The sequence below is a fragment of the Anolis carolinensis genome, unplaced genomic scaffold (assembly GCF_035594765.1).
Source record: "Anolis carolinensis isolate JA03-04 unplaced genomic scaffold, rAnoCar3.1.pri scaffold_12, whole genome shotgun sequence".
NCBI classification, from domain to species: Eukaryota; Metazoa; Chordata; class Lepidosauria; order Squamata; family Dactyloidae; genus Anolis; species Anolis carolinensis.
In genome coordinates this window covers 9,866,946-9,882,855 of record NW_026943823.1, presented here as the reverse complement: position 1 = coordinate 9,882,855, position 15,910 = coordinate 9,866,946, and the positions used below count along the sequence as shown (strand labels likewise).

Here is a 15,910-nt window from a genome sequence, read left to right as displayed (position 1 = left end):
ATGATGGTGATGTTTATTAATGCAACCCCCCCCCCAGACCCACAAACAAACCAAGATTGAAGTCTATGGTTTAATTCTGATTTGAAGAACTTATGGAAATTCTCATGGATCATAGTCAGAGATTCAATTCCCATTGCTACCTTTCACCATTTTGAATGAGACTGCAAAAGAAAACATGTTTAGTACAGTCTCAGTAAATGCTAAAAAGTTTTAATGTGTGCATATTTGTGTTGTGACTCAGCCACAGCATAGCCAGAGTGAGGATGAAGAAGGGGATTCTGGGTTTCAGATACAAGAGCTAGATGATGAGATGCAGGATAAATTTCAGGAGGATGGCATGGGAATAATACAGGGTGATTCAGAGGCTCGAGAAATGCAGCTTGAGCAGAATGAACTGTTGACCCCGCAGGCCACAGATAACAGCCAGAATGACATTCCCATGGGAATTAATGAGCAAGAGATGGCTCAAGCCCCGGTGTCTTCAGCCCCGGTTCAGGTGCAAGATAACAAGGACCTTGAATTATCTAGGGTGGACCAGTTGTTATGGAAGGGAGTTCAGCCTCGTAGGAGTGTGAGATTGGCGGGGAAGAGAGAGGCCTCCACAGGAAAGAGGAATGCATTTCTGGGGTGCTTTTAAAAGTGTGTGTTTGGAAATAGATTTTTGTCAAAGCAAATTCTCGCTTCATCTGTGTGGATGTTTCTGCTTCATGCCAAGAGAAGATTACTGTTACTAGATCTTTGAAACCTTTGGGCCTTTGTGCTTTGGAATCTATCGTTTACTGTTTTGGCTAATGGACTTGTAGATTATTATGGCTTATGAACTATTGGATTTCTATTGACTTTTTTTACTGCCTGCTTTGATTTATATCTGCTTTTGCTCAATAAAACTACAAAAGACTTTCTCCCGTGTGTGACTGGATGTCTATAGCAAGGTGAACTATTCTGAGGTGCTACAATTTGTGAACTTTAAATTATATTTTAAATTATATTATTTTAATGTAAGCTGCTTAGAGTATCCTTTGTGGGATATAAATAAACATTAGAGTTGTGCACGGATCAGTTTTCCTTTGTTACATTCATACTTTCATTACTTTCGTTACCTCTTGGAGCACGTAATGGGAAGCCCCCTCCCAGTACGAAAATCAGCTCAATACGAACGCAAGTGGGAGCCGATCCTGGCTCCTCATCTGCTTTTCATGAGCAGCCTCCTTGCTTTGGAAAAATGTGTGTGTGGCGTGCAGGCCCAGAAAGTGCACACGCCTGCCTTCAGCTGAGCGCTGCTCCTCTAGAGTACAGAAACAGGTCAGAGAAGCCTCCTTAAAGCACACGCCTGCCTGCTGAGCACCTCCTCTAGAATAAGAAACAGAACTTGGCTGTTGCCTCCTTGCCTTGGAGAGTGTGTGCGTGGCGTGCAAGCCCAGAAAGCATGCCTGCCTGCCTGCCTGCAACTGAGCACCTCTCCTCTAGAGTAGAGAAATAGGTAAGAAGAAGCCTCCTTAGAGTGCTTGCATGCCTGCAGCTGAGCGCCTCAAATGCCCATAATGGGAAAGGGAGCCTGGGAAGCTTCTCCCCGCTCCATGGGCCAATAGAAAATGGATCTTTTGGCACCCCAGAGAGAAAACAGATATCTGTCTTCCTAATTTCAGGGGGCTCTCAAAAATGGATCGGGGCCCACACCAAAAGCCGGGACATGAAACGGGTCAAGGTTTGCCCAGATTGCACAACCCTAATAAACGTAGCAATAAACCCAATAATAAATGTAATAATAATAATAACAACAACACAATAACAACAACACTTGAACAACTAGAACTATCCTACTTGCCTTTCGGAAAGCCTGTAAAACCTTTCTCTTCCGACAAGCTTTCAATGGCTGAAAAATCTGGGGCTATGTTCTGTTCTTATTGTTATTTAAAGCCAACTGTATTGTTTTAATCTATTTCTGTAAACCGCTCCAAGCCAAATTGGGAGTAGCGGTATACAAGTCCAATAAATAAATAGAAAAAATTACATCTATCCAGCATCTATCAACCTCCATGGATGCCATGGGTTAACTGAGAGTCTAATGTATTTGGAATGGTACAGGGTTCTCGGTTACTTATGGAGTTTTGTTTTGTTTTTTGCATATTTTCAGCTGTTGTTTGGGTGAGATAATGTATGCGTTGGGGACAAAAATTGCCTGAAAATCATGCTGAACCTTTAATATTTTTGGAAATTGGATTTTTTGAGGAACTAGTTAGGAGTTTAGGGGTGTCTCTTTGCCCACTCCATTTTAAAGGCACACAATGAAGTCACTTTGGTACGAAACTGTAGGCCTGGTCTTATTTAGACTACCTTCCTGATTGTGAAATTCAAAAACCACCACATGAATAATGTAATTTCAAGTGTCTCCACAGTGGAAATGGCCACAGCCACCACCAATTAGGTTTGACAAAGCAGAGCAATGGCTTATAATGAGCAAACTGTTTATGCAAATCGGGTCTGCTTTGCTCCCTAATTTCAAGGATGATTTCTTGGGAAAATGATTCCGGTGCCTGGCATATTTTGACACTCTGAAAGGGGGATATGTGAAAGGCTTACTAAAGTGTACATCACACACACCTACGCACATTGAGGGGCATTTAACTCAGATCTCCTTTTAAGAGCCATTGTATTCAAACAGTGGTGTGTGCTTTGCAGTTGGAACACATTTGATCCCAATGGCCCCTTTTGTAATTACTCGTGTTTCATTTGAAAATTCTTCAATGGGACATATTGAAGTTTATGGAGTCAAAAACTAATAGCGCAAATCAGCAAAGGACCCCAAAGTGCAGGCTGTTAAAAGCCAGTTGGCGTTACCCATTTCCCTTGTCTCAAGGCAAGAAAGAACAAAAGATTCCACACATAACACCAATTAGAAGATCATATAAAAGCAATACACATTAAAACAATGCATACTTAAACATTCATCTCTTAGAAATCGTATGGATAGGCCGATACCTTTTGAATCCTTTGAAAGCATTCTTCACATCATTTTTGTTTTATATGTACTTTTGAGTCATATTCAGTTTTTGGAGACCCTAAGTTGAATCTATTATAGGTTTTTCTTGGTCTGAGAATGTGTGGCTTGCCCAAGTTCACCCAGTCGATTTCCAATGCAAAGCAGTGTATTGAATCCTGGTTTCTAGAGTCATAGGCTGGATCAACGGTAAAGGTTTCTCCTGACATTAATTCCAGTTCTGTCTGACTCTGAGAATTGGTGCTCATCTCCATTTCTAAGCCGAAGAGCCAGCGTTGTCCGTAGACACCTCCAAGGTCATGTAGCTGGCATGACTGCATGGAGCACCTGCTGGACCTATTGATCTACTCACATTTGCATGTTTTCGAACTGCTAGGTTGGCAGAAGCTGAAGCTAACAGCAGGTGCTCACTCTGCTCCCCAGATTCGAACCTGCAACCTTTTGGTCTGCAAGTTCAGCAGCTCAGCACTTTAACACACTGCGCCACTGGGGCTCCAAAGGCTGGATCTAAATTGCCATTTAATTCAGTTTAAGCTAGATCAGACTTGCACAACATATGCCCCACGGGCCATATGTGGCCCGAAAAAACTTCAGTGTGGCCCATGGGTGAGACTATGGAAGTGTAGATTGGGGCCTAACATCCATGCATTTCTTCTGTTGCAAGAACTACCTTGAGTAACATGGACTGGAACAATATCCCAGCGTCCATTCAAACCATTCTCCCCAGAATTAAGATTTGGAGATGTATGTCTAGCCCCGTCAAGCAACACATCTCAAAAGATAGGATGACGGTGATGTGGAAACGCAAGCGTTCAGATTGTTAAATGAGATGTTAAAAAGGGAAAAGTCTAACAATCGGGGGAAAAGTCTGGGGAAGGAATTCCCCATGTCAGGTGTTATTCATGCCTTGCCAGCCTTGTCACTCCGCAGCGGTGTTCTTAATTGGGTAATGATGATAATCACATACTCTGTGGGCAAGAGACGGAGATATCTGAGTAAGAGGCAATTGAACCCCACATGACCTAATTTTCACAATGTCTTATCACAGAAACCTACTTCCATATAATTTAAACTTATCATTTCTTTCTCTTTTTTTGCAGAAGTGTCTGGTAGAATTACTATTATGTTGAGAGTTACTACAGGGCAATTCTTCCAGAGTGATTTGGAAAGCTCAAGTTTATTTGAGTGAGTGATGGGAGTGTTTTATGGAACATTTCAAATACACTTATATGAAGCATTGGTCTGCTTTATTCAGAGTAACCTTTTACTAGGTAAAGGTAAAGGTTTTGCCCAACATGAAGTCTAGTTGTGTCCGATTCTGGGAGTTGTTGCTCATCTCCATTTCTTAGAGGCGGCATTGTCCGTAGACACCTGCAAGGTCACGTGGCCGGCATGACTACCACTTCCCGCTGGAGTGGTACCTATTGATCTACTCACTTTTGCATGTTTTTGAACTGATAGGTTGGCAGAAGCTTGGGCTAACAGTGGGAGCTCACCCCACTCCCCAGATTCGAACTGCTGAGCTTTTGGTCAGCAAGTTCGGTCACCTTTTACTACTCCATTGTATATCATGGGTCTTGATTTTGATATCCGGAGAGGCCCTGGAACTAAAGTCCAGTGGATAGCACTGTATATTCATATTTTTGGCACATGTATCATCCCTGTGCAGATAATGAATCACATATTCAACAACAGTAAACAACGACAGGACTATGCTGCAGTTTGTTCTCTGTCGCTGGTTTCTAGATGGAGGTGATCACGCATCATCTCCTCATTTGCACTCTGTAATGATTTGCCATTTTGGATATAGTTTCATCCCATTATCTCTTTCTACTGAAGAATATCTCCAGATCAAAGTGCACCAGGCCTTGTACTTTCTTAGGACTACATGGAAATATCCACCATGGCAGCCTCAATTATGTAAAGCAGCATTCGCTTTAATAAAAAAAGGTTTTGCTGACTTCAAAGACACGGAGCCCAAGTAACTCTGCTTCTTTCATGCAAAGCTGGAGGGGAATGAGCTTTGGATCCAATATTAGCCTGGTGGAGTGAACAATCAGGAATATAAAAATAGCCAAAAAGGAAAGAAAGCAGGGCTGTTCTAAGTTATGCAAAACTAGCATAACCTAAAGGCAGCTCTAAATTGGCTGTGCTTTGTGAAGAACGCAAAAACCAACCTGGTCTTTTGTCCAAAAAGAACCTTTTGTTTCATTGCATCCTAAGAAAAGGGCAGCTACATTCCACCCTCTCAAAAATGGACATCTAATCTGCATGTGATGCAAATTATTACAAGTACAGTAGAGTCTCACTAATCCAAGCTAAACGGGCCAGCAGAAGCTTGGATAAGCGAATATCTTGGATTATAAGGACTGATCAAGGAAAAGCCTATTAAACATCAAATTAGGTTATGATTTTACAAATTAAGCACCAAAACTACATGTTAGACAACAAATTTGACAGAAAAAGTAGTTCAATATGCAGTAATGTTATGTTGTAATTACTGTATTTACGAATTTAGCACCAAAATATCACGATATATTGGAAACATTGACTACAAAAATGGCTTGGATTATCCAGAGGCTTGGATAAGCGAGGCTTGGATTAGTGAGACTCTACTGTATATGTATTATTTCTCTCATTCAGATTATGCAAATGGAAGACACTTCTCTTGCTTCCAAAGCTCTGTGAGATCTTAGATGGCAAACAGAAATTTGTTTTACCAGAAATGTATAACCCATTTGCAGCAATGGTTAACTAGGGATGCAATGCTTTTATGATTTCTTCTCCAAGGAAGCAGCGAGCAATTGTACCAGTTTTTGTTTGGCTGCAGCAAAGTTGTCGGAAATGGAACTAATTTCCCTGGTTTCTTCTCATCAGGTTTTCCAAAGTCTTGGAAAACATGTTTTCTGACTTTTTATGGGAAATGTTTGCAGACATTCTTTTCATCTCAAGATCCTATGAACTGCTCATTTCTGTGTGTCATTATATTCTTCCCTCTTAGAACTAACTTTCTAAGCTCTGGACTTTGTTCAACGCACCAGGACTTGAAATAATGAATCTGCCATCTGACAAACACTTCAATGGGGCTTCTCTTTCCCCACATGTTGGCCCCTTGGAAAATAATGCTTCTGCACCACCGCAAGGCTGATGTACATTTACAACAATGAACAAAGTTGCTCTAAACTGGCAATTACGCAATGATTGCTAACATGGAAAGATGGCAGAGTTTGTGTGCTGAACGTTCACTGTCTCTCTCCTTAGGCTCCAAGGAGCAGACAACCAGGATGGCTAAGAAAACATAAAGGATAACTCACCCATGGATATTCTACCATTGGGCTGTGCATGAGTCAGAGCACATCTGGCAATGTGGACTCAGTAAATTAATTTGGACATGCTCCAGTGGACAGTAATCAGCCGCCGTGTCAGCCAATAAACAGCAGTGTAATGAAATACCAATGCTCGCATTAGATTTGATCACACCAAAGTTAGATCATTTTCTGGAATGAGCTTAGAACAAAAAGAACAACCAACCACAAGGGAGAAAGAGCAATAGATTTCCTTGCCCTATCCAAAAAGAAGAGTGTTTTCAAAGGTGGATCCTGTGCTGATCTATGGGTAAATCTACACTGGGCATGGGCAAAGTTTGGCCGTCCAAGTGTTTTGGACTCCAACTCCCACAATTCCTAACAGCCTCAGGCCCCTTCCTTTCCCCCCTCAGCTGCTAAGCGGGGCTTCTCTTCCCAGCACATGCCTTAAGGAGGCTTTTTATCTGCTGTTTCTACTCTAGAGTAAGAGGAGCGTGGCTGCAGGCACTGGTAGGTGCGTACTTTCTGGGCCTGCACGCCATGCCACACACACGCTCTCCTTGGAAAGAGAGTGCGTGTGTGACGTGTAGGACCAGAAAGTGTGCACAACTGGCAGTGCTTGCAGCTGAGCACCTCTTATTATTGAGTAAGAGGCGCTTGGCTGCAGGCACTGGTAGGTGCACACTTTCCGGGCCTGCACACCATGTCACACACGTGCTGTCCTTGGAAAGAGAGTGCGTGTGTGACGTGTAGGACCAGAAAGTGTGCACGACTGGCAGTGCTTGCAGCTGAGTGCCTCTTATTCTAGAGTAAGAGGTGTGATGACTCATGGGCCTTGTAGTCCTACTCATGACATTGTAATGCCTGATGAAGAAGAAAACTTGGGTTTTTTACCTTCCCAGTCAGAACTGGAATCTTCTCAGCCAGATCTTTCCCAGGCAGATCTGGGAACCTTGCACCTGCAAGAAAGTTGTGTCCCAGAAGTATGTCAAACAAACCCTGAGCCTACATCTCCCGTGTTCTCTCGCCATGAGTTTTGTAAACAACAGAGGGGTTTGGAAGCAGCCTCGCGCAGGAGTGCGAGAATAATTGCTAAGAATTTGCCAATTAAGCCTGCTTTCCATGAGAATCTTTAAGGAGTCAAACATCTGGTCTCAGAGATTAGCTTTCGTTTCTGGTTCCCAGAGAATTGCTCTCGGCGGGAAAGTTAGACTCTATATAGGTGTTTTACCCGCGGAGTAACTTTGCGGAGTCAATTCGTCAGCCTCCGGAGCGAGTTGTGTCTGGACAGCGCGCTCCGATTCAAGCCTCGTTCCTGCTCAAGCCTTGCCTTGTTTCCAGCCTTCGCTCCTGGTTCCCAGCCTTTGTTTACCTACGGACCTTGCCTTGTTTCCCAGGACTAAACCTTGCCTTGTTTCACGGATTTTACCAAGTTATTCCACGGACCTTGTTCTTGTTCCTCGTTACCTTGTTCCACGTTTCAAGCCTTGTTTTCAAGTATCAAGTTATTTTCTAGCCTTGCTCAAGTTCATGGACTAAAGGACCTTGTCATCTCCCCTCACTTTGCCTGGCAAAGTGAGTGTTTCGGTTATTGGATTACAACTTTGGACCTTAATATTTCATATTGGACATTGTTTTCTTGGACTAATTTTGACCTTTCCTGAAAGGTCTGCTTCTGGACTATTTCATACACTTGCTTTTATTTACTTTATATATTTCCTTAATAAAGATATTAGATAGAATCTGGCCTCTGCGTATGGTTATTGGTGCTCTGTAGCCTGGGTCGTGACAGTTTGACTCCGCCACCCTAAGCACCAATTAACCTCGGCCAGAATGTCTACCGGAGCCGGACCTGGGCCGAGCGGCCAGCCGATTACCTACACCATCGACAAGGATGAGGTGGACCGAATCCGTGATAAGCTCAATGCACAAGATGGGGAAATAAAGGGTTTGAAGGAACGCGGAATCCGTCTTCCGGCCATGGCGTTGCCAACCAAGTTTACTGGAGAAGCTTCTAAGGTTCATGTTTTCCGTCGCCAATGCCAAGCTTATCTAGAGGCCCGTGATGCCGAGTTTCCCCAGGAAGACATCAAGGTGGCGTGGATTTACAGTCTCCTAGACGGGCCAGCGGCTAACTGGGCGACGGCTCTGTTCGACCAAGCCTCCCCACATCTAAGGTCAGCGCAACATTTCTTGGACCACCTTAAGGCGACCTGGGGAATCGAGGACAATTTGGAGGCAGCCGGGCACAAACTCCGCCGCCTCTTCCAAGGAGACAGACCCATGTCTCAGTACATAGCCGAGTTCCGAGTGCTGGCCCACAACACCGGCTGGAACGATGTTGCCCTCAGAGGACAATTTCGGGAGGGTCTCAACATTGAAATGCTGGAGGAAATCTCCAAGGTGGATCCTCCCCAAACGCTGGAAGCACTCATCGATCAATGTTTACGGGCTGAAGTCATGATTGCCAACAGGAAACAGTGGGTACGAGGCCAGGGCGGTAGAGCTGGGGCAAAACCCCCCGCTCCCGCCAGCGTTCAGCCGCGTCCAGTGTGGAGACCCCCACCACCATCCCCATACCCCAGAGGGAGCGAGGAGGTGCCGATGCAGTTGGGCAATGTGCGTCCCAGATTAGATGCCGCCGAGAAGGCCCGCCGCCAACGCCTAAATCTCTGTTGGTATTGCGGGAATGGGGGCCACTTCGCCAGAGAGTGCCCAGCCAAAGGGAAGCCCGCCGCCCGTCTTGCGGCGGCGTCCTCCACGGAGACGAAGGCGTCTGAGGCGGCTGGCGCACAGCCGGCGGGGGAAGCCAACGACCGGGCGTAAAGAGGCTCGCCAACCCGGTCAAGAAACCCATTCAAGAGCCGCCAACCGGGGTCCTGTTCCTTCTAGTGGTCACCTTATGGTCAGCAAAAAAGGGACCCGTCATGATCCACGCCATGATAGACTCAGGAGCTACCAACAATTTCATTGATAGAGAGTATGCCGACTCTCTGGGATTACAATATCATGACTTCAAGAATGCCCGTGTGGTGCAAGCCATCGATGGCCGCCCTCTCAAGACGGGCCCCGTAAGCCAGTGGTCGGAACCCACCAGGATGTGGATAAGGGAACATATGGAAGAGATTTCCTTCTTTGTTACTGAGGTTCCCCATTTCCCTGTGATTTTGGGGATTCCATGGCTGACACTTCACGACCCAAGCATCTCCTGGTCCAACAGAGAACTGCAGTTTGCTTCAAAGTACTGCCAAAACCATTGCCTCGTAGCCAAGGTCTGCCATGCCACAGACACCGAGCCCATTATCACCTTGCCAAAGAAGTACTCCGAGTATTGGGATGTATTCAATGAAAAAGAAGCCGAAAAATTACCCCCACATAGACCTTATGACTGTGCCATTGACTTGGTGGAGGGGGCCCCGATCCCGCGAGGGCATCTTTACTCCCTGACTGAACCAGAGCAAGAAGCTCTCAGGGAATTCATAGAGACAAACCTCCGCAAGGGATTCATCAGACCCTCTCAATCCCCAGCCGCCTCCCCAGTGATGTTTGTGAAGAAGAAGTCAGGGGAATTACGCTTGGTGGTGGACTACAGAGCATTGAATAATATCACCAAGCGGAACAGCTATCCCCTGCCCTTAATCTCGGATCTACTAGACCGACTTCGAGGAGCCAAGGTTTACACCAAGCTGGATCTTCGGGGAGCTTACAACTTAGTTCGCATCAGAGAAGGGGACGAGTGGAAGACCGCCTTCCAGACTAAATTCGGATTATTCGAGTCCCGAGTTATGAATTATGGATTATGCGGAGCTCCCGCAACGTTCCAGCATTTTGTCAATGACATTTTCCAGGACTATCTAGATAGGTTCTTGATAATCTACCTGGACGATTTTTTGGTGTTTTCTAGATCACAATCAGAACATGAGAACCACGTCAAAATGGTGTTACAACGATTGCGGGATCATGGACTTTATGCCAAGCTGGAAAAATGCGCTTTTGATCTACAAGAGGTAGATTTCCTTGGATACCGTATCTCGCCTCTAGGGCTCTCCATGGATCCAGCCAAGGTTTCAGCAGTATTGGAATGGCGGGCGCCAACTAACAAGAAGGAGGTGCAGCGATTCTTGGGGTTCGCGAACTATTACCGCAAGTTCATTCCAGATTTTGCCCGCTGGTCTGACCCAATCACTAGCTGCATCCGTGGAAAACAGCCCTTCCGCTGGACTGATCAAGCAGAGAAAGGGTTCCAGCAACTAAAGAAATTATTCACATCCCAGCCAATCCTTCAGCATCCAGATCCTGAAACCCTTTTTGTGGTGCAAGCGGACGCCTCTGATGTGGCAATTGGGGCTGTGCTCCTACAACCGGTGGGAGATCATCTTCATCCTTGTGCCTATTATTCTCGTCAACTAACCGCACCAGAGAGGAACTATACCATTTGGGAAAAAGAACTATTAGCCATAAAGGCAGCTTTTGAAACTTGGAGACATTGGCTAGAAGGGGCCAAATTTTCCATTGAAGTCCACACTGATCATCGGAATCTAGAACATCTAAGAACTGCCCGCAAGCTAAATCAGAGGCAGCAACGTTGGGCTTTATTCTTTGAACGTTTCAACTTCCAGATTCATTATGTGACCCCAGCCCAAACCAAGCAAGCAGACGCCCTGTCACGTAAACCGGAATACGCTGCAGGACGCAAGGAGACCTTTGAATCCCAACTACTACAACCCGAGAACTTTGCCACGCTCACAGTGGGGAACACCAAATCCACTCCCATTGATTCAACTCCCTCTACTCCAGGACCCATCTGTGCTCAAGAAATCAGGGCTAGTCAGCAAGCAGATGCCTGGGCGCAGGACCAACTTCGTCAAGGTCTGCATTTTCCCTTTTCGCTTAAAGATGGACTGCTCTGCTATAGAAATCATGTTTATATCCCACCCGGACCGGGCAGGGAAAAAGCACTTCGTCTGTGTCATGACTGCAAACCAGCAGGGCATTTCGGACTATTTAAAACCATGCATTTGATCCTAAGAGATTTCTGGTGGCCCAAGATCCGCAAAGATGTGGAGAAATATGTCAACACCTGCCCAGTATGCCAACGCTCCAAGATAAGAAGGGAGAAGCCCTCAGGGCTTCTACACCCCCTTCCTACCCCATCTCGCCCATGGGAAATAATTTCTGCGGATTTTATCACTGACTTACCACCTTCCTGTGGATTCACCACGATCCTAGTGGTGGTGGACCTTTTCACCAAGTTAGCCCATTTCATTCCCTGTGAAGGCCTTCCCACGGCCCAAGAGACTGCAGATCTATTCCTCCAACATGTTTTCAGACTACATGGATTGCCCAAGAGTTTGGTCACAGACCGTGGATCCCAATTCACCTCTCGTTTCTGGAAGGCACTACAAAAACTATTGGGCATAGACTCTCGTTTATCTTCAGCTCATCATCCCCAAACGGATGGGCAAACGGAGCGCACCAATGCCACTTTGGAACAGTACCTTCGCTGTTATGTAAACTACCAACAGGACAATTGGGCTTCTCTGTTACCACTGTCGGAGTTTGCCTACAACAATGGAGTCCAGGCTTCTACAAAAGAAACGCCGTTCTTTGCAAACTACGGCTTCCATCCACGTTTCTTTCCCCCTGTCATTGAAACTTCAGAAGTTCCCGCAGCAGAAGATTGGCTGCAGGAACTCACAGCGGTGCAACAACTTTTGCTCCAGCAACTGGAACAAGCCAAGGAGGACTATAAACGTCACGCGGACAAACATCGCCAGCCGGGCCCCGAAATCAAGGTAGGAGATCGGGTTTTTCTGTCCACTCGCTTTTTGCCCTCCCACCGCCCTTGCCGGAAGTTAGATGCCCGTTACATTGGCCCCTATCCAGTGGTGGCGCAATTAAACCCCGTGACTTTCAAACTCCAACTTCCGCGTTCAATGCGCATTCACCCAGTGTTTCACCGCTCCCTGCTCCTTCCGGCGGATGGTGTGCGGCCAGATGTAGACCGGCCGGCCCCCGTTCCTATTTTGGTGGATGGGGAGGACGAGTTCGAGGTTCAGGACATTTTAGATTCTCGCTTTCACCGCCGCCGCCTGCAATATCTCATTGACTGGGTGGGTTTTGGCCCTGAGGAACGCTCTTGGGAAGACGCCTCCACAGTCCATGCTCCTGATCTAACCCGTCGCTTCCATCAGACCTATCCCGCCAAGCCACGACCTCGCGCCTCGGGGAGAGAGTCCCAGTTTGGGAGGGGCCTTGAGGAGGGGGATAGTGTGATGACTCATGGGCCTTGTAGTCCTACTCATGACATTGTAATGCCTGATGAAGAAGAAAACTTGGGTTTTTTACCTTCCCAGTCAGAACTGGAATCTTCTCAGCCAGATCTTTCCCAGGCAGATCTGGGAACCTTGCACCTGCAAGAAAGTTGTGTCCCAGAAGTATGTCAAACAAACCCTGAGCCTACATCTCCCGTGTTCTCTCGCCATGAGTTTTGTAAACAACAGAGGGGTTTGGAAGCAGCCTCGCGCAGGAGTGCGAGAATAATTGCTAAGAATTTGCCAATTAAGCCTGCTTTCCATGAGAATCTTTAAGGAGTCAAACATCTGGTCTCAGAGATTAGCTTTCGTTTCTGGTTCCCAGAGAATTGCTCTCGGCGGGAAAGTTAGACTCTATATAGGTGTTTTACCCGCGGAGTAACTTTGCGGAGTCAATTCGTCAGCCTCCGGAGCGAGTTGTGTCTGGACAGCGCGCTCCGATTCAAGCCTCGTTCCTGCTCAAGCCTTGCCTTGTTTCCAGCCTTCGCTCCTGGTTCCCAGCCTTTGTTTACCTACGGACCTTGCCTTGTTTCCCAGGACTAAACCTTGCCTTGTTTCACGGATTTTACCAAGTTATTCCACGGACCTTGTTCTTGTTCCTCGTTACCTTGTTCCACGTTTCAAGCCTTGTTTTCAAGTATCAAGTTATTTTCTAGCCTTGCTCAAGTTCATGGACTAAAGGACCTTGTCATCTCCCCTCACTTTGCCTGGCAAAGTGAGTGTTTCGGTTATTGGATTACAACTTTGGACCTTAATATTTCATATTGGACATTGTTTTCTTGGACTAATTTTGACCTTTCCTGAAAGGTCTGCTTCTGGACTATTTCATACACTTGCTTTTATTTACTTTATATATTTCCTTAATAAAGATATTAGATAGAATCTGGCCTCTGCGTATGGTTATTGGTGCTCTGTAGCCTGGGTCGTGACAAGAGGTGCTTGGCTGCAGATACTGGCAGGTGCATGCACTTTCTGGGCCTGCATGCCACACACGCACTCTCCTTCCAAGGCAAGGAGGCAAGCTGCAGGTGAAAAAGCAGTCTTGGAGTTGGGATCAACTCCAGCTTGCTTTTGTGTTGAGCTGATTTTTGTGCAGGGAGTGGGCTTCCTATTTCGTGTTCCCGAAGAAACGGGAAAAACAAAATTTGCGCACAATTCTAGTGAAAGGTGGAAGAAGAGCAGGTAGGGAGGAAGAAGAAGAAAAAAAAAAGAAGAAAAGGAGAAAGAGGAAGAGAAGAAGGCCAACAAAGGATGATGGTGGAGGAGGAGGAGGAGGAGGAGGAAGAGGAGAAACAGGGATAAATTGTTAGCAGATTTTGATACGCCCTATGGATAAGAGGGTATTGGTACTTCTCCCATAATGGACTAAGCTCTTGTTTTTCACCATTATTTAGAGATTGTCCCTTAAAAAAAAGAATTAAGGTATAGTACTTACATTGAGCCAGTTTTTGAATCAAATTCTTAACAAAAAATGTTGGACTTCTACATGAGTTTATATAATGTAAACACCAGCTCTCTAAGGTTGAAAGGAAATGCAGCCATATTTTTTCAAGAGAGTGACATTTCATTATAGGTTCTCAAAATGTATATTTGGCTATATTTATCCATTACAGACCACACAAAGAAAAATAGAAAGTGAATACTAATGTTGAGAAATTTAAGAGGCACCAAATTGGCTCACTGAGAATGCCAAATATTAACTCCACCTGATACTCTCCTCTAGGACTATTGGGCAGCTGGAGCACAATGCAGACATAACAGGTAGTCTGAAAAATGCCTTCAATTTCTTTTTATAATTTAAACTAATAATTGCCACTTGGAGTACTAGCTATCTATGAAGTGAATGGCTCTTGCCATATACAGAGAAATTGGGCCTGTAACTGTTCCTGGAAATGATAAGATGTGCTTGTGCCTCATCACTTGCAGGGACATGGCAGGTCCTGAAAGAGGTCTCATGTCACCAAATCAAAACTGGGTTAGCGGCTGTGTGTGTTCTTGCGGTAGCGCATTGTGACATTTTTGCTGGGCCTTCCGGTATGGTTACCGCTTTGCTATTTAGTAAATCTGGCACTGAGTTCATCATAAGGTTTCATGGAGGCCGTAACAAAGCACTGCCCGGCGTCAAGCTAATTGTCAAGTCAGAGTTTGCAAAGACAGGAGCAAATGAGATATCATTATCGCTAGCCTTTATTTGGAGCCGAGCTACAAGGTCAAAGTCATCTGGAAAGTGCGGCGCTTTGATAAGAGCTGCCAATTGCTCTTTTGGCTCATAAATACACACAAATAAAAAGAGAAAGAGAGAAGAAGAAATTGTGTTTGCATGAGAAGGGTCTCAACCTCCCCCTGCTCCCCAATGGCATTTCCTCACTTTCGTATATAACATAGAAAATGAGTAACTATTAGCACAAAACAAGAAAGAAGGTCACCGTCTCATTGATTCCAGGGAGGAAAAAAAGACAGATTAATCTTTCCCCTGATTGGAATGCTAATCCCAGAGGATCCATGTAAGGGTGAAACATTAGAGAAGTTTTCTCCCTGTTGCAGAAAAAAAGAGAAATGTTCATCCATAGTTTTTTCCCTTGTGTGGTGGCACAATGGGTTAAACCTTTGTACTGATAAACTGCTGATGTAAAGGTTGCCAGTTTGAATCCGCAGGATGGGGTGAGCTCCCGGTGTTAGCCCTAGATCCTGTCAACCTAGCAGTTCGAAAACATGCAAATGTGAGTAAATAAATAGGTACCAATTTGGCAGGAAAGGCATAAAGATGCTCCAAGCAGTCTTGCTGGCTACATGACCAGGAGGTGACAACTCAGGCTCCTTGGCTTAGAAATGGAGAAGAGTATGAGCACTGCCTCCAGAAGCCAGAAATGAAAGGAGAAGCCTTTGCCTTTGTTTGTGTATGTGTGTCTCATTGTATTGTAACAAGGCATTTAATGTTTGCCTGTATCTGTTTATATACAGTAGAGTCTCACTTATCCAACGTAAACGGGCCGGCAGACGTTGGATAAGCGAATATGTTGGATAATAAGGAGAGATTAAGGAAAAGCCTATTAAACATTAAATTAGGTTATGATTTTACAAATTAAGCACCAAAACATCATGTTATACAACAAATTTGATAGAAAAAAGTAGTTCAATACACAGTAATGCTATGTAGTAATTACTGTATTTATGAATTTAGCACCAAAATATCATGAAATATTGAAAACATTGACTACAAAAATGCGTTGGATAATCCAGAACATTGGATAAGCGAGTGTTGGATAAGTGAGACTCTACTGTATACTGTAATC

The 15,910-nt window shown here is 45.2% G+C and overlaps 1 protein-coding gene across 4 annotated transcripts in view; it reads right to left on the bottom strand.

Annotated features, from left to right (window-relative positions):
- The window catches only part of LOC100566500 (connector enhancer of kinase suppressor of ras 2), a 296,823-nt gene that overhangs the window by 193,747 nt on the left and 87,166 nt on the right, over positions 1 to 15,910 (bottom strand). The window lies entirely within an intron of this gene.